Source organism: Apteryx mantelli, chromosome 5 (assembly GCF_036417845.1).
Source record: "Apteryx mantelli isolate bAptMan1 chromosome 5, bAptMan1.hap1, whole genome shotgun sequence".
Lineage (NCBI taxonomy): Eukaryota > Metazoa > Chordata > Aves > Apterygiformes > Apterygidae > Apteryx > Apteryx mantelli.
The window spans coordinates 7842888-7863018 of NC_089982.1; the positions used below are offsets into that span (position 1 = coordinate 7842888).

The window sequence follows — 20131 nt, forward strand, 5'->3', positions numbered from 1 at the left end:
AGCAGCTTACCAGACCTTTCTCCCCTTCAGAAGCAGGATGCTTTCATCAAAAATGTGCCACTATGTATTTCACTAGCTAGTAACTAGTTCATTAATTCAGAGATATGTTACAGAATAATCACTCTCCCCTTCACTTCTTCTGGGGAATTCTCCTGTCTCATCTCACACTTTCAGGTCCCTGAAGAAGTAGCAAAAAGCCTTTTTGTTTGTAATGAATGAATAAATCAAGTGATCCAATGCAGGAGATCAAAAAAGCAACGTTTAAGTTTAGGAGCTATCAAAATGGCCTCTGTAGTGAGATTCTGAAATGTTTCTGTGTCAGGAAGAGGAGGCATGAGGTACAAGTCACTGCAATTACACCTCCACATTAAAGTACTTGAAGTAACCTTATAAAAAACTTAGAGACGGATAAATATTGTAAGAATCTTTGGCAGTCAGTGGGAATGTTTATGGTCTTACACTTATGGCCTGCATTGTGCTTGGATGCCTCTTTTTTTTTTTTTTTTTTGGCTGGTAAATACACAGCACTATTACACCAGAGCTCAAGTTGCTGTTCCTATATATATATTTTTTTTCTGGACCGCTGGGCTCTACACTGTAATTTATTGCACTGCCCTTACAACCGGAAGGGGAGCACCTGGTTACAATTCTCTACCAGCAACACATCTCCACTCCTGTCTAGTTTGAACAGTTTATAGAAGTCCTGTCACTGACATCTGCTTTATAAAGTTCAAGCAGGAAGGTTTGCATGGCTTAAGCACTCTCTAAGAAAGACCACCTGCCTCCACAAACACGACTGCTCATGGCTGGGCAGTGGGAAGAACATCTTGGGGGATCCCAAGTCTCATTTGCAATACACAGGACTGTAAGAACTGTCATTGTAAATGTGAATAGGAAATTCAGCACCCTGTCTATGGCTGTTACCAACGTGTAATGTTGGGCAAAAAATCCAGAATGGGCAGGTTGGGGAAAAATCTATCCTCTAAAGGAGATTAATCTCTCTAAACCAGAAATTGCCTTCTGAAACATGAGGGTTTGTATCACTTCCCTCTCTGTCATTTAAAGCATTTTTTATTATAATTCCAGTTCCTTTTTCTCTTTAAAAGATCAATTAATCTTTGAATGTTGCTCAATAAGAACGCTAGTCCTTTATTTTAAGCAATATCTCCTATTTAAAAGATGCACTGAAAGAAAAATGAATTTGCATTTGTGGGATACTATTCCCATGGGAGTGCATAACAATCCGGAACGGCAGTCACAGTTGAGTGGGTGATAAGCAACCGTTTGCTTTGACAAATGCATCCATTTGTCATATTGTAGAACATAATAACCACAATAATATTAGCACTATACTACCAGCGAAACAATATTTTACTGAATTGTAAAAGGAGCATTAGTTCTGGACTGATTTTGTTCTTTCAGTAAAGTTTACAAGCTAAGCCTATTCCCTTTTGTATGAATGCTTCATAATGAAAGAACAGAGCAGCACTTGCTTTCACGCTGAACTCTGAAGGTGAAACATCAAGCACATAGTACACTGTTGGGTTATTTTGCTTTGTATACATAGGCTTATGTGTAATACTGGAATGGTTAGTGAAGGGCATCAGATTCATTTCTAGACTAGTCAGTGTGCACTCTTCAGTAGCTAAGCAGTCCTGAAGAATGTTGAACGATGTAAAAAAGAGATCTTTACCCTACCGTTAGTAGGAGGCAGCTTACTATTATTTTGAAAGAGATGTCGTACAAATGAAATTCACAGCATCAGCAGTAATGAACTGGATGTTTAAAATGCTCGTCAAAGCAAGATGGACTCCTCCAATCCTCAATCAGAAAGGCACATTAAACCCGCCACAGAAAGACGTTTCCATACTCAGTGGATTCATGCCTAGTCCTGGCTGCATTTCAATGAAGATAAAAATAAAATGACATGTACGCTACACCAGCTCCCCAGTAGGAGCACTTCCATGACTGGGAATGGAACAGACAATTTCTGAAGCAGAACTACTCAATGACATGCGGAGTCAGCAGAGCACAAAGCAGCTGTCACTGCTGATGGGATGGAAACTGTATTTGCAAAATCTGTATTTCCAAGAGAAAGGGGAGAAAGGGAGAAGGAATGTGACCACTGTCAGTCCACAAAATTTAGACAAAATCCAATGATATTTGATGCTTTTCTCAAAGCATCAGATTGAGAATTTTAAATTTCTTTTAAAATAAGAAGCTGCTGTTCCTCACAGTTGCAGAAAAGAGACTGAGTACACACTCAACACAGGTTCAAAAGATGAAAAACAGGAAGACATGCACAAAGATTCTCTATTTTAAAACAAAAATGACCCAGTGATTTTTTGGGACTCCAGGTCATGACTTATGAATACTCTGAATCAATAATCTCCATTGCAAATAACGGGCAGTCCTGAGTGTATGTTTATTTGATTAACCCATATCCATAAATTCAAGACAGTTTCCTGTCTTGAACAGATTCCTTCCTGTACCCACAGAATTCAAAGGAAATTCTACAGGTTACTTCAGTGAGAGGAAAGCAGCCGCGTTGGTGACTGGTATCAATCTCTGCTCAGGAAGGATAAGCTTTATTTGTCACTGCAGCAGAGTTTCATTATATTGATCGTTGAAGTTAAGGTCAGAGAGAATGCAGAGTTTAAACAAAGACATGCAAACAGGACACACAATTATTCTGCTGAGAAAAAAATACCATTGCAATAAAATTCTGCAGTATTAACTAAGGTTAATTACTGGGAGTAATGCAGAAGCAAAATACAGACAAAATCCCATCTACACTGGGAATGTGAACTGTGAACACTGCTGTGTAAACTGTTACTTAAAAACCTCATCAGCATCTAAGACTATGTAACAGGAAGGATCTGAGCTACTGTATGAACCAAAAGCAAGTTTAAAAAAAAAGGCTTGAGTTATCCTAATGTCTTCAAACCAATACCACCTGTCACAAAACTGTTCCTTTCATTTCCAGCAGAGTACTTGCACATATCATTAATAACCGAAGAAACAAAAATGTAAACTGCACGTATGTGTATGTAGGTGTGCTACTGAAATGTTCTTAGATTAATCTGAACAAAATTACATGTAAGGGAAGCTTTTAAGGCACTGTCTTATAGGAGGGCATTGTCAGATATCACCCAACTGTATCAGATAAATTCTATAACAAGAGCTTTCACCGTAGTTATTCTCATGCAAATATACGACGAATTGATGAAAAACATCAAAAAAGTAAAAAGAAGAAAAAAAGACTATATGAAAAGCTTGAGAGATTTTCAACTATAGGAGCGAACTGTCACCCCAGTTTCTCCAAACAACTTTTCAGAGATTTACACTAACACAAAATATAGAACTTCAATGTCTTGCACACCAAGCTACTATCATCATACCATTATTATAAACCTATCATATTATGTATTATGTATAATACCACTATTATAATAAAATAAAAACAATAAATAAAATACAAAGACACATAAATAAGCAATTTCTGCCCATAAGAACAGGAAGAAATACTGTTCTGCACACACAACCATGTTACGAGAAGTCTTCTGGTGAATCACTGCGTTGCCAATGTTAAGGACCTAGAATGACAACCCTGCCTTGCCCTTGGTAACTTGCTGGGACACTAGATGTTGCAAGAACTGATCAGACTACAAGTTGCACCTTCTCTGGCTAATTCTTCTCCCACATGTTGTCCCAATTTAGGTACCCAAGTAGTTAATGAGGTGAAACTTCCTGATCAGAGTGAATACTAAATACCTAAGCATGATTTAGCCTGCATGCTTCATTTGAACCATGGATCAACGTGAAAGCAGACTGCCCTTCACAATGACAGTTTCCTAAGCTTAATATGGTTTGCCGAGTTCGTCCTTACATTGTTTTCTTTTACTGAGACTATGTAGACGCTTTCACTCCAGACTGGATTTTTTCAGCTTTCTCTTTCTGGTGCAGATTATCCAATCCCTCTCTGAGCGCAAATTCCAGTGCCTATAAGAAAATTAGTTATATTTCAAACTGGAATGCCAAAAGAGACAAAAGAATCCCTTCACTAGCCAACCCATTTCTCATCAGACATAGCACGTCAGTGAAAATAAACCAGAGGGGACCAACTATACAGATTTTAACTGTGGATACATGCAAAACTTTAACACTTCAGAGAGAAATGTTTTTTTTAAAGCTTTGCCTTTTAATTATGATTTATTTTCCTCATTGCCTTATAGGTATGAATCCATACTGCCATACTTAAACCCATTTTCTCTCACTAGCACAAGAATGTAAGCCCCTGTCGCAAAGTTATCTATAATGAAGCCCAGTCACTGCAAATGCATACTCACTAAAGAAATATTGAACCACAGTTATCTAAGACAAAGCTTAGAGAGGTTTAAGCTGCTTTCTTGGAGAAAGAGACAGAGTCTCTACTTTTTCTTTGCTCGTTGTTTTCTGTTAAACTGACTAAACCAGCCTATTTTGAACCACATCGCCATGTAGCAGTTTGGCACTGTTATAACTATGTGGAAAGCTATTTTACAGTAGGACCCAGAACCTTCTGTGACCTGTACATTAAACCTAGTAAAATCACTGCAAAGAGGGCAAGTGCCACATAACATGCTGAACTGCCCTGACCTACCAAATCTATGAAGCACCTCCTGATGTAGGCTGTAAAATAGCTATTAAGACTAAAGATTGGGCAAAATGTCTATGAGACATCCTTTACAACATCAGTAAGTCATGTTTATAAACCAATAAAGGATTTGAATGCAGTAGAATATTGAGCTGTAAAGGCTGACTGAAACATTATATCCGATTTAATCACTGAAAGGCAATCATACACCCTTGTTTTGAGCTGAGACTGTGTGGTCCAGATTTGGATGTGGAATTCTTTCTTTTAAAAATGATTTGATTAGTCTGTATGTCTTTGCCCAGAAATTAACCTCTGCACCCCAGGCTCCCTTATTTTAAGTTTTGAGAGTGTATTTGGTCACATTTTTTCTAATTGTGTACCAGAACAGCCTAAACCTTGGGTTTCTACACGCCCCTTGACAAAGTGATCACTTATAATCAGTCATACTGAATGATCTCATCAAATGTGAGAATAAATGAGTGCCAAAGCATTCTGTCTGAATGATGTTTCGTACTGCCTCTCTGCTTCAGCAGAAAGGAAAGAAACCAAGGGAAGGGTACAGTGGACTTAGTCTCAGAGAAAATATACATAATTAAAAAACGTAAAACAGCTTAAGTGATCAAGCTGCCTAAAGTCCTATGGGCAGGATAAGTCATTGCAATACCATAAATTGCAAGGGTAGCAAAAGCTTATAAGCTTTCTTAAACTCCCAAAACTGCAAGGCATGCAAAAGTCTGTAGCAAAAGGAAAACTTTTCCTTTCTGAGGACCAGCATTCACCCAGCTTCAGTAATGAGCCTCTCCTTTTGGGCTAACAACTGTATTCAGACTCCTCATAATGACACACCAAAATGGGTAGGGAGCAACTGCCTCTGAGCACTTTGGGAGCATCCCTCCTTCTGTCTCTGCAGACTCTATATACGTCAAACTCACATGTATACAATTCTACCCTAAGTTATAATTCTCTCCAGCTCCTTTTTTATTCTTTCTCTCTCCATCCCACAGAATTTCCCAGCTTTTCAGGATCAATCTCTCTTCAGCTCAAGCCTACTGATTGGAAGCAAGCCTGAAAATTGATAAGTCAAGTATCTGTGCACTGATAGCTTTCCCCTGAAGAGAAAATGAGGAGTCCTATGTAAAACAGCATGCTAAAATACTAGAAGACATTCACCTACCTAGCCCCTGAATACTGTAACTAATTCTAGCACTAAAGTGGGAGGAAATACTATGCAGTTATTCCTGAGATTAATCAGCGTTATTCTCCTCACTAGGGGGAAAGACTCCTCTAGAAGGTATCAGCAACATCATCTCCACTAGCAATACTCTTCATTCCACAGCTTTGATGGGAAGCTGTATTACAGACAGCTCTCAATAAAAGCCAGGAAAGTAAAAGACACATTATAGATTCTCACTACAAAGCCTCTGCTGAAAACAAAGAATTAACAATCTTTTCAAAAGTTTTAATAACACACTAATTTTCAGGAACGATCCTGAAGCCCAGCAAATCTATGTCAATACTGTTACAGTGGGGAATCTAACAAAACAAAGCACAGAATGACAGAATGGTTGAGGTTGGAAGGGACCTCTGGAGATATCTAAGTCCAACCCCCCCCTGCTCAAGCAGGGTCACCTAGAGCACCTTGCACAGGACCACGTCCAGGCAGGTTTTGAATAGCTCCAGAGAAGGAGACTCCACAACCTCTCTGGGCAACCTGGTCCAGTGCTCTGTCACCCTCACAGGAAAGAAGCTTTTCCTCATATTCAGATGGAACTCCCTGTGTTTCAGTTGGTGCCCGTTGCCTCGTGTCCTGTCGCTGGGCACCACTGAAAAGAGTCTGGCTCCATCCTCTTGACACCCTCCCTTCACATACTTGTACACATTGAGAAGATCCCCCCTCAGCCTTCTCTTCTCCAGCCTAAACAGGACCAGCTTGCTTAGCCTTTCCTCGTACAAGAGATGCTCCAGTCCCCTCGTCATCTTCGTAGCCCTTCGCTGGACTTGCTCCAGTAGTGCCACATCCCTCTTGGACTGGGGAGCCCAGAACTGCACACAGCACTCCAGATTCACCAGCCTCACCAGGGCTGAGTAGAGGGGGAGGATCACCTCCCTCCACCTGCTGGCAACACTCTTCCTCATGCACCCCAGCATACCATTGGCCTTCTTGGCCACAAGGGCACATTGCTGCCTCATGCTTAACTTGGTGTCCACCAGCACTCCCAGGTCCTGCTCCACAGAGCTGCTTTCCAGCAGGTCAACCCCCAACCTGGACTGGTGCAGGGGGTCGTTCAGGTGCAGGTGCAGGACCCTGCACTTCCCTCTGTTGAACTTCAGGAGGTTCCTCTCCGCCCACCTCTCCAGCCTCTCCAGGTCTCTCTGAATGGCAGCACAGCCCTCTGGTGCATCAGCCACTCCTCCCAGTTTGGTATCATCAGCAGACTTGCTGAGGGTGCACTCTATCCCTTCATCCAGATCACTGATGAATAAATTGAACAAGACTGGACCCAGGACTGACCCCTGGGGGACACCGCTAGCTACAGGCCTCCAACTAGACTGTGCTGCTGAGCACAACCCTCTGAGCTCTGCCTTTCAGCCAGTTCTCAAGCCACCTCACTGTCCACTCATCTAGCCCACACTTCCTGAGCTTGTCTATGAGGATGTTATGGGAGACAGTGTCAAAAGCCTTGCTGAAGTCAAGGTAGACAACAGCCACTGCTCTCCCCTCATCTACCCAGCCAGTCATTCCAGCATAGAAGGCTATCAGATTGGTTAAGCATGATTTCCCCTTGCTGAAGCCATGCTGACTACTCCTGATCACCTTCTTGTCCTCCACATGCTTGGAGATGGCTTCCAGCATGAGCTGCTCCATCACCTTTCCGGGGATGCAGGTGAGGCTGACTGGCCTGTAGTTCCCTGGGTCCTCCTTCTTGCCCCTTTTGGAAGACTGGGGTGACATTGGCTTTCTTCCAGTCTTCAGGCACCTCTCCTGTTCTCCAGGACCTTTCAAAGATGATGGAGAGTGGCTTAGCAATAACATCCACCAGCTCCCTCAGCACTCATGCGTGCATCCCATCAGGGCCCATGGATTTGTGGGTGTCAAGTTTGCTTAAATGATCTCTAACCTGATCCTCCTTGACCAAGGGAAAGTCTTCCTCTCTCCAGACTTTCTCTCTTGCCTCCAGGGTCTGGGGTTCCTGAGGGCTGGCCTGAGCAGTAAAGACTGAAGCAAAGAAGGCATTCAGTAACTCTGCCTTCTCTGCATCCTTCGTCACCAGGGCACCCACCCCATTCAGCAAAGGCCCCACATTTTCCCTAGTCTTCCTCTTGCTGCTGATGTATTTGAAGAAGCCCTTCTTGTTGTCCTTGACATCTCTAGCCAGATTTAATTCCAAACGGGCCTTAGCCTTCCTCGTCGCATCCCTGCATACTCTGACAACGTTTCTGTATTCCTCCCAAGTGGCCTGTCCCCCTTTCCACTTTCTGTAGACTTCCTTCTTCTGCTTGAGTTTTGCCAGGAGCTCCTTGCTCATCCATGCAGGTCTCCTACCTCCTTTGCTTGACTTCTTACTCATAGGGATGTACCGCTCTTGAGCTTGGAGGAAGTGATCCTTGAATATTAAGCAGCTGTCTTGGACCCCCCTTCCTTCTAGGGCCCTAACCCATGGGATTCCTCCAAGTAGGTCCCTGAAGAGGCCAAAGTTTGCTCTCCTCAAGTCCAGGATTGTGATCCTACTTAGTGCCCTGCCTCCTTCTCACAGGATCCTGAACTCCACAGCACAAGGCTATTATTTTTCTAGATGACCAAGACTTCAACACTGCAAATCACAGCAGGGAAAAAGCTGCTTCAGTTGTTTAGTAAACAGCTTTTTAGTTCCAAGCAGCCTGTCAAATAACTTCCACAGCACAATAAACTTCACCCAAGAATGTGACTGTGGGCTCAGTGGACAAAAAAGGAATAAAATTGTCCCCAAAACAATCAACGGTGGAAGGTTAAAGAGGCATATTTAGCAGCTCAGCCCAGAATATGCATCCTTACCAAAAAAAAATTCATCAAGAAAAAAGGAAGGATTAGAAAATGTCCATTACATATTTCCACTTCTGATACTGAAAGAAAAATAATTGCTGTATGAGAGCTCTGACCTGTGGAGATGGAGTGGGAGACCACGCCTCGGACAATTTGAGGTAGTTTTGACAGTGGTTATGTGCTCTCTGCTATCTGCTTATTCCTCTCTCTGATGTTGGTTCTCTCTCTACCCCAGGTCCCACAATGCCCAATGACTGACTCGGAGCTCTATCTAGGCAAACAGGGTGTTATAACAGCTTGTCTTTCATCTCCAACAGATGTGTTCTCTAATCTAATCAAATTTCTTGTTCTAACACAAAACCAGAACACTGACATCACAAGTATTTTACTACAGAAGAGCTTCTAAAATGCTTGGACTATGCAGCAGTGAAACATCCTATATCTACTACAATTATTCACATAAAAGCAAGGGGGGGACATGCTGTTGGCTGGCTTGCAAGCGACATGAAGGTTGAAAAGAACACTTTCCTCTTATTTTTCAATACCTATCACTTCAATTTCTTGTTAGGATGGAGTGCCTTGCCACAGCCTTATAAACCATTAAATGTAAATTTTTGTTGAAATTATTCTTGAGCTTTTACACTTCTTCTTCCATATGAAAATATATATGATTTATTTAAGTAATAATGTACAACTGATTAGAGACTTTTGCCAAACCATTCATTGCAGAAGTCCCACCATGTTCTCTACTGGACTCAGGAAAAGAAAACAAGGACACTTACTTTTTTTTTTCCTTTTGTATTAAAACATGGGCTTACTGAGGTTGTTCTAACTATCAGCTTACTTTTTACAAGCATAACAGATTGGCAGAACTTGGTATTTCTTTGTAACAAGCAGGGGGGACATATCTGAGAACCCTTAATCTAAAGAGATTTGTTCTGGGCTCTTGCTATCAGTTACATTACAGGCAATGACCTCATTTGAACTGCAGTTTCTTATCTATGTTTGAGCATGTCTTTCCTCAACAACAAAAAAATCTGAAAAAAAAGAAAAAGCATAAGAACTACAGGCATACAAGAAGGTACCAGTGTCTTTGCACCAGTCCTCCAGAGGGCCACCAGAATGTATAATGCCAGTTTCTCTCACTGAAATCCATCCTTTTCTCACTGATATATTGTCTATGCTGCATTTATTTTTACTGAGCCATTTTTGTCCCTATGCCATTTACAGTTACTGCAGCCTGCACAAATCCATCAAACCTGTCAAATGCACTCGATGAATTTATATACCACAATTACCGGCAGTGTGTTCCTTCTCTTTCTTGGACCGTTTTCTGTCCAATACTTCTTCATTACTGTTGTTTTTTCTGTTTATGAACACAAGAGTTTATTTCTTCACCAACATGGCACATGTTCCCTCTTCAGTGTCACTGTAAAAAGCTACAAAGTTGCCTACGAATCCCATTTTGAAAGTCCAGAGAGAACACAGGCATGTTCTAACCTCCCTCCCCTCCAATTCAAAAGCCCTAAAACCAAAAGATTGCTAGTCCTGTTAGCTCTTCATCACAGCATCCTGTGACCACAGATAAACACAAAGATGATGTATAAAATATGGGCAGATCCCCATAAATACCACCTGTATGTGCCAGAGGTTGCCAAAAGGCACAGTCACAGACAGCAACTGTTTCCCTACTGCTGAGTGTGTGCCCCCACTGGGAGCCACAGTAGAAGTCACTGCCTCACTGCTATCTGGCAATCCAAAAATGCTGGAAGCTGAGTCACAATAACTTATTATCGGTCTTTGAAATTACAGTGTTTGTAATTACACAGTAAACCCCAGGATTTGCAAAACAATATCTTTATTATTTAAATGATAAGGGTTTCATTTATTTATCCTCTACCCAATTGTTTTGGCCAGAAATTACATGAAAGAAGATGGACTATGAATTTGTTTGAAAAGTTTAGGTTACATCTCACTTTAAAGCGGTTTAGTTTAAAGGACAAATCACCCACCAGCTAGCAGAGTCTCTATGGCCTGGGAAGGACAAACCTGAAACAGGATGACTGCTCCTGCATGAGACAGATACAGCTTCATACCATTAGCTATAGCTTTGGAGAAAGAAGAATACAGAGGTGTACCCCTCTCCTAATAATTCACAGCTGGTACTTCCCTTTGTTAACCAGGTGAAACTAGAACTGAGCGCCCTACATGGTCACTTGACACTGAAATCAGTGTGGTGTCAGTTACTCGTGGCAAAAACTCCATGGTTTGGACGTGTGCAGAAGATTAAGAAGGACCTGTTGAAAGCAGAATGGTAAAGGAGAATGGTAGAGAGCACAACCAAAAAGCAAAGCAGCAGTGGGTGTCCATAGTACTGTTTTGGATGGACGAAGCTGGAAGACGCTTCCCTAACAACCTACTCTCAGAAAACAGAAAAACATAAGCCATTTTGATCTGCTGCAGATCAGTTCCCTAGGGTTGAACACATCCCTTTCTAAATTATTAACTGATGTTTTTCTCAAGCAGAATTTCTGCACAATTTTTGAAACCTCTCAGACATGGCTTAATTTTTTTGATATAACACATAAATAATTGATTCTGACAAAGGCAAAGTTGAGGCACAACAAAACCAAATTCAATAAAACTGACAGCCTATCAAAGGAGAGATGAAAAACCAGTAAAAGCAACTATCCATCCTCATCCCTCCAAAAGTCACCCCTGCCAGAGGTTTTACCACACAGGAGAAGCGTGTCAGGAATTCCACTGGGCACCACGCTGCTGCTCTCGCTTTTCTAAGGAGATCAGGTTACTATCAGGTCTGAGGGGAGATACAAAAGGTGAGGGCACAGCAATAGCCTGGCATAGTGACTAGCTACCTTGGGGAAAACGTCAAAGCCGCCTCTGACTGCTAATCTGAAAACTCTTCAGTGCTTAATGCAGAGATTATAAGTAAAACAGGGGGCAGAGCAAAGGCATGTTTGTGATTTTGTTCCATTTGCCTTGAACTTGCACATAGCATGAGACTGCCTGATTTAAGACAGGAATATTTTAGAATAAATATTTTGTTGTATCTGATTGCTTGGTATAGCTGCATTACAAAAGTAAAAGTAGAATAATGGCTCCCAGTCTGCAAACAAGCAATATTTCTTTGATTGAGCAAGAACAGATGGTTCTCAACCTACGGGAAAGTGTACATAAACACCAGTGATACATGGTAGAGCTGGGAAAGAGAGAAGATGCCCACTCAGTTCTGACTTCCGTTGTTGAAGAGGCCTCAGAGATCAAAAATTCATCAAAGATTGCAGCCATAAGAGCCAACAACATAGCATCAAACTCACAGTATTGGATACCTAACATTCGAACAACAAATTTGCTTAATGCTTGATTTATACTTGTCAACAGTTGTTAGTATTTGAGCATAAATAAAAGCTCACTAGGAGATTTGACAGTTACCTGATGTCTCAGTCTCTCAGAATACTCCCACCATGACAGTGCTCAGCAATAAGAAAAGTTGCAACATGTGGAAAAAATAGAAAAAACACATTATTTATTCACTCACCTACCTGTGAGTAGCTTTGCTTGCAGACCTCAGAACCACTCATAAGCGAAGAATAACTCTAACTTTTACTACATTCAAGTAGCTGTTAAGTTGCTGTTAAAAAACTTTGTAGAAATAAATCCCATTCCATCTTTAGCACAACAATACAACTTATATTGTGTTATGAAAAAAACCACCCAACCACAGGAACTCTAAACCAGAGCTGCGAAAGTAGTCATCAGCCCCAAAATACTTGTAACCAGCACCACCACAGTTGCAAACTACCACTAAAGCCCCCATGTTTTTCCAATTCTAGTCATGTAGTGACCAGAGCAACAGCATCTTTGCCAACAGGCTTCCTAACCCAGTGAGAAGGGCTTTAAACAAGGATGCATGGTCCTATGAAAAACTGAAGCTGGTCTTATCTTGGAGTAAACCATTAGTTTAAGTATCCTTGAGTATACTGAGATTCTTTCATTTCTTTTCACAGTTAATGAATAATGAATAGATGAATAATTCCCCTGTCCAGGCTCATGATGGAAAACACTGTGCAGGTGAAGAAAAAAAGAGGACTCCTTTGGAAGATAGCCACCTGATGTTGAGCATTATTTAATCACAAATGTAAAAGTGTCTGCGGATCCTGGAAATACCATAGTAATACTCTGCCTCTTTCGCACTTCTTGTAAACTCTGGCTCGCTGCCTGTAACTGCTGTGAAAGACTTCACTGGCCCAGCTTCTCCAAGCAAAGGCAATGACACTGCTAAGCGCATACTATGACGGAACAAAGTTCATACCCTGGCATCTGCATGTTTAATGTATGTTTCTTTTTATCTACTGGAAACCACAGATGGATTTAGGTCTACTGCCTAAATAGAAAGCTCAGTCCATACAGGTTTATAATGCATAAAAGTAAACTTATAATTGGAGGAATGCTTTCAGAAATACCACCCCACAGGCTCTGAGGTTTCACTGCAAAATGGGTACGTTATCACTATTTACAGCACCCAGAGCTCCCATATGATTTCAGCCCATGGGTCCACGTGTTGATTGTCATTCCACAAACCCATAAAAACACAGTGAAGTAGCCCTGCTTGCCAGTGAGTTTACATCTGGGACTCCCCAGGTCCACAAAGAGATAAAGCATTAAATAAAAAATAAGCACAATTACATTTTCTTGAATAACTGCCAACAAGCAATGTGAAAAACGTACAACAGAAACAAAAGACAATTATAAAAATAAAGCAGCAGAGCAAAAGGTTGCATATTCTAGAAAGTATCAGGGAATTTAACACAAGACACCCGATAAAGTAGTTATACATAATAAAAAAAAAAAGGGAACTCACTTCTTAATCAAGTGTAAACTTATCAGCTGTGCTCTATCCAACATGCACCACAAATTCTTAGTGTAACTCAAGAACAGATTAGCAGATGTTCATGAATATATTAACATGCAGAAGTTCTAGTATGTGTGTGTCTGTAGGTATTCACATAAATTTACAGATGGCAAAGGAATCATGGTAAATAGATACAATCAAATGTGGAATTTCACCCCAGTTCTGTAAAGTGCTGTCAGACACTGGCTTTTAGACAGTGTATGTTCAAGGAACTGGCAGAATGAATAGCCAAGAGATACTGAAGTCTTTGCCAGAAACATATTGATAACCAGTTAGAATCAGTCACACACTAGGGGGGTTAAATGACTGTCTTCAAAGACTGCGCACATATGCTACTGTTATCTGAAGCAAAGTAAATACACACCACTACATCTGAAAGGACCATCAGTGTTGGCAACTTGGAGACCATCACTAGAAAAATGGATCTGTATTTATTAGAAATTTTCATTTCTTGAAATGTGGTGCAAGATCAAGTACAAGAAGTCCTGTAAGCAGGCTAAAATAGCTGTTGTAATCAGCCCACTAACCTTTGCAGAAATAACTGGGTTACAAAGGAGTTCCTTGCAAATTTATTGAGGTACATAAGGATTCAGTTAAAACTTTTCTCAAATTCAAAGGGATAGCAATTGTAATACCTTTCCTGGCTTTAATACAGCTATCTCTCTCTGCATGCTGCTGGATCACCCATACTAGAAATGAATCTACAGCTTTTCAGCCCCTACAATGGAATGAACTACATCAAATGGTAAAGTATTTAAAAATCTCTCTGCCAGAGAGCAAGCATAAGTCTTCTCCTTTACCACCCTGCACTCTCAGATATACACATTCCTGATGCATTTGAGCTCAGGAAAATGTTCAAAACAAAACCAAAAAAACCCCTTCATTAAAATTCTGGCTGCACACTGCTGTTGCTACAATTTTACGTGTCACACAGGATGACGATGTGAAGTTTAGGGACAGACAAAAAAGGATGTCAGCGCCAACTCCCTTTTAAGAGGAAAGAGTTTGACGGCTTGGATCTTTTCTCTGTTTTGTACTGGATCTGAACACTACATCCAAATGCCTTCTAGTCTCAGGGGAATGCAAATTCCTATTCTGGATCCAATGTCTAAAATCAGGTCCCACATTATCAGTTGAAATACTGAAAGCCAGCCTGATGCCCAAAATAGGCGCTGGGTTCTCACGGGAAATTATCAGTAAGTTCAAAATACATCTACAGTGCATCTACAGTGCTGCAGCTGCTGCTTATGCACTTGGAGCCCACAAGCTTTGAACAAGCAGTCTTGGGCACTGAGAACAGAACAGCAACAGTGGTGTGGAGATGAGCCGTAATGACTGAGCACCTACCCTGCGGTTAATGCTTTACTCTTATCAACAGCAACAAGGCTGTCTAGTCACCAGAAATGGATGGTAATGCTGCAACAGTACAATGTTAAATATTACACAATGAGGTAAAATGTGTGCATGACCAAAGCATGCAGAGAAATCTGTATGGATAAAAACGTGTTTACCTTATTGGTTTTCTTTTAAAGCAAAGATACATAAGACATATATACATAAAAGATGCATACAAAACACTAAGAAAGACAACTGAGCCTCACAGAATGAAGAGACTTCAACTAAACCTATACAAAGGGAAGAAACAAAACTACGAGACTAGTCTTGACTAGTAGTCTCAAGATAACTAAAAGGAACAGGCTTTAAAATTACCTCAAATTTTAATAGAGATTACAGTGCGAGTTCAACACACTTAGGAAAGAAAAGTATATGTCACTGTGAAACTGAGCTTTCAAAAAAAAAAAAACAAATGAAAAAGAGCTTGAGGATAGTGAATAAAAGGTGAGAAATTACCATCTATAGACTCAGCCTGGAGATGATTTACACATACCCTATCCATCTCCCAAAATGCATGCACATTCAGTAAGAGTAATTTAGCAGGGAAACAAAGACAAGACGAACATTTCTGTATGGTCAGACAGCAGCTGCTGTCCTTCATTCCCTGAAAATCAGTGGCACCTTAGGCTTTGGATTCCATTATTTAGATAAAATAGAAGATGCCTTATCATATCACAAAGGAGACACTTTCTATGGATTAGACTAGAGGTTTCAACCCTAGGAAACATTTTTTGTTCCAGTTCAGTAATCTCACTTGATTTCTCTTTTTTTTCAACACGCTTAATATCTCAAAAAAATGACTGCATGTCAAATTTTGTCTGGTACTTGAAATAGTAAATTCAATAGATATCTTTCTACAGATTTCACTGGGCTTTGGATCATTTCCTTAAATGATGTTCTAGTTTGCAACAATGACCTCATATTTACAGCACCAAAGTATCAAACTTTCAGCTAGATTTAATGCTTAGTCAAAGACAGACCAGAGTCAGCATATATATATATATATATATATATATGCATGTATGCACGTATTTTGATTAAAGAAAAAGTATTTTCAGATGTCAGGGTGCTAGAGTTAAGAATGCAAAATGAAATGGTGCAAAAAGTTAAAAATATTTTCTGAGAGCAGATGTTGCATCAAACAAGTGTGGAAGAGCACAGCAGTGTAGTAGACAAGAGCATGTAAAGCAGCATCATATCCAGCTGCCTTTGACTTCCCCAAAACAAGACACCCACTTCAAGTTAGATTTAATGAGGAAAGCAGCTGCACATTTGAAGCAAAATCCACATCACTCAGCCATAGCATTGCAAAAAAATGCCTAAGTCAGATAAAAAGGTCTTCCAATGATGATTTTCAAACTCCAATTTCTAAGCCATTTTCACAATCTCAAAGGAATCTGTCTTATGAATTTTAGTAACTTGAGTGGACAATAATGTAACTATAAAAGTTGTTTTATGATTCTATGACACTATTATGCATAATTAATTACTATCTCACTCTTTTTGTGCCAAGGTTTGCACGAAGCATAGGTAAAGAAATGTGAATGGACAACAGTATTCCTGAAGCTGTACCTCTTCTTCTGTCCTTTCAAAAGTTACTTTGCATAAGAAAAGCAACAAAATATTTAAAACTTAAGATAACAAAAGTGAAATTACTGGCTGATATTGCATGTCTCTTGGGCCATAATTTTGGTCTCCTCTGAGTTCATTTCACTGTCTGGTTCTCATCTTCCCTTGATGTAGTTACTTTTTACTGCTTTGTGATCTATGATAACAGGTAATCAGTTTTGACTGATTTGGGAGTTGCTTTAGTAGGCACACTGTGGCCTTGTAAATGCTAAACAGGAATTGATTCTTAACTATTTGCAGCAATGAATAAGGCTTCAAGCATAATCAAAAGCAAAGCACAACAGAGTGAAGACGGTTGTATTTTCACGCAGCTGCTCTTTGTTGTGGGGCCTCTCTCTGCTTAGTCAGTATGCAGCCTGCCTGAGAAAGGACCGCTTACAATCAAAGCACATTTAAAAGTTCTCTATGATTTCTTTTTTAAAGAGAAAAAAATACAAACTACTCATGCATCTGTCACAGCTGGACTAATCTCAAAAGACAAATCGGGTTAAGTTATGCATTATAGACAGGTTATTTTAATAACTAAATGATACTAACTACTACACCATCTACACCAACCACGAACTACATCTAGAAGGTGAAAAATGCAAGCACATGTGGTAACACCGCACTGGAGTTCTGTAAAACCAGTGACTCAGCTGCAAAATTTACCTCTTAAGACACTGATCGTGCAGCTAGCTCATACATCCCCAGGGAGAGCCCTCCCGACAGCAACTGGTTAGCATGTCAGCTCATAAAACTACCTAGTAAATGGCAGGGTGGGCAGTTGCAGACAAGCCCCATCATGCCCCTGACATCCCCCCAGATACCATTACCAAAAGCCAACTGCACACAAAAAATTGTGCCACTTCAATATGGCCACTAGATATGTACCAACGTTAATTCAGATCAGAGCGAGAGAAGGACTGGCCCAAAGGACAAGGTCACCAACTTGCAGTTTGGAAACTCTGAATTCATTTTAGCAACAATTTCTGTGGTGATCCTGAGCAGGTGATGTGAGGTAGGATTGCTTGATCAGATCCAAGCACTTCTTTGTCTGCTGCACCCCAGTCCATGTCTTGCCACAAGGCAATTATTTCCAGTGCAGAAGCTACATTAGCATGGTAATGCTAATTAACATGCTAGGTAGCACTTAAGCACTGAGCCCAAAATAATAAATCTTGCTGAGAAATATGGTAATAGCAAACACTTAAATACCAAGGCTACAATCAGATTATATTTTCAGCCAAGCAAAGAACTTTCTTTTATTTTAAATTGCAATCAGTAAGAAAAGGCAGGTCAGTCAGAAAATCAGAAATTTAACTGGTTGACCTAAATACCACGCACATTAGTTAAGCATCAGTCAGTTGCTTTTTATATCTCCTTTTCCTTGCAGTTGTCTTTCTGGACAAAAATTCATTCATAAGTGTTCTTGTAGTTGGCACATATTTAGATGAAGATCTCTATGTGTACAATATCCGATGGGCAGTATTTATAGTATTTGTAGCACGTTTTGCCTGAAAGTATCTAAAGATGCATTTTCACTGGTTTTAAAAGGAACACTTTGGGTTCAGAAATCACAGGTTACAGTGACTGAAGAAAGTTCTGTCTCAGTAATTCCAGCTGGCCCCTCCATCAATGCAACATAACATGACAGCTTTCACAATGCATCACTTTCTTGAAACATAAATGCTATCTTTCTGAAGTACTGCCAAGATGTTTGGCACAGCTGCCAGTCTGGATTAGAAGGAGCAGACCACTACAGCACTGACCTGCTCAGAGGAGAATGCCATTTGAGGCAAATACATCTAGCCTTTTGCAAAACCACAGAGAATAGGAAAGATAAGTCACGACCGTAGCAGTCATCCGCCTATGATACAAATAGTGGTAAATCTTCAGTGATAAAAATACATATATCTGCTGTTATTGCTCTAACCTCCAAACCAGTAGAGTTCTGAGGCTCTGTTTGCTCCTAACCAATTTTATGGAAAACAGCCAGAAATGAACTATCACAGAACACATTTATGACCTACATTGCTGATGTCAGTTAGTAGTAGTAATGATTTCCAGCAATTATTACAACATTCCACTGTGTTACCTACATATATTCAGCTTGCTATCAAAAGTACCTGTGGGTTAACTAAAGTTATTTACCTTTACGGTTTTTAACAATAAAATCTGTTATTTGGCAGGAAAACTAGCTGACTAGCTGTACCTTCATTTTAATTTATTAGGAATACAACACAACAGTTGGCTAAGAGATAAGCTATTGCTAGGGCATAGCACCACGGACTTTCACAGCTTTCAGATCAAGAACTAAATGCCTCCCCTGGAAGGCTCAGTCACTGCTTTACTCTAGCTGAAGGCGAACGTAGGCTTTCTGTGGCAACTGCTGTACATGCTGTCCTTCATACAGCAGTCGCATGCCAAGAGGCAGAACCTGGCCCCACAGAACTGTTCATCTGAAATGGAACAAAGCTGTACAACAATATAGAACAAATACAAAACAGACAATGGCAATTACAACCAGAAAGCTGAAAATATATACAGCTGTATCAACACTATTTTATACTGTTTAATGCTTTATTGTTATATTTTTATTATTGTTAATGACATTGCTACTACTACTTTTGCTACAATGACCAGAAAGGCTGATCAGTGCTTTGCTGAGAAGAAACTGAGAGCGCTTTTGGCAGTTGTTTGGGGTCGTGTGGCTTATACGCAATTCCCTGCAACCCTCAAGCCTGTACTGATTCGCTGCCAGACTCCCAACTCACTAAATTGAATGGTTTAACAAGCGAAAGGAGACTATAAACAAGATTTCCCTAGCTGCTGCCTTCATGTCAGACACTTTGGTTGATGTTAGCTGCTTGCCAGCCAGAGCTGTAGTCCATAACACCAAAACACCTAGACTCCCTGGCATAACACAGCCATAAAAATTAGACAGGACCAAAGATCAAGCCAACAAATTGTTAGTGTTCTCATAATGTTCAGTAAATATGATAATGTTCATAATATTCAGTGGCAAGTTCTCAGTGAACTGGCAGACAAAACAAGATGTAAAAAACCCCTTTCTTTCATAAAACCAGAAAAGGGAGCAACAGTCTTTTCAAGAGAACGTCCTACCTATCACCAGTGAAGAAAATCTGCCTTCCAAAATGAAAAAGATCAAAAAAAAGGTTCTTAAGTTCCCTGTGTCCCTCTCCTCACCTCCCAACCCCAGCTATTTACCAAACCCTGAGAAATCGTTTGCCTGTATTCCTTTCAATTTTGCTGAAAGTACTAACCTGCCACATCCTACTGGTTTCTCTCTATTTTCTTGTCACAAGAAATGGATGTGCTGCCGGACTACTGAAGGCTTTCTGTGGTTTCCATCTCTTTCCCCTCCCTCTTTCCAAACAGCACACATTCCCTCTGAACAGCAAGCTCCGGTACCCAGCTTGCAGTTTGCTTCAGTCACCCAGAGTTGCAGTCAATAAGGCTAGCCACTGTCTGCTGCCGACCTCTGCCCAAGAACGTGCCTTCTCCCCACACTTCT

General features: G+C 40.5%; 1 protein-coding gene across 1 annotated transcript in view; it reads right to left on the reverse strand.

The window, feature by feature from the left end:
- MAPK10 (mitogen-activated protein kinase 10) overlaps positions 1-20131 on the reverse strand; it is a 192912-nt gene that overhangs the window by 120236 nt on the left and 52545 nt on the right. The gene's annotated exons all lie outside the window — the stretch shown is intronic.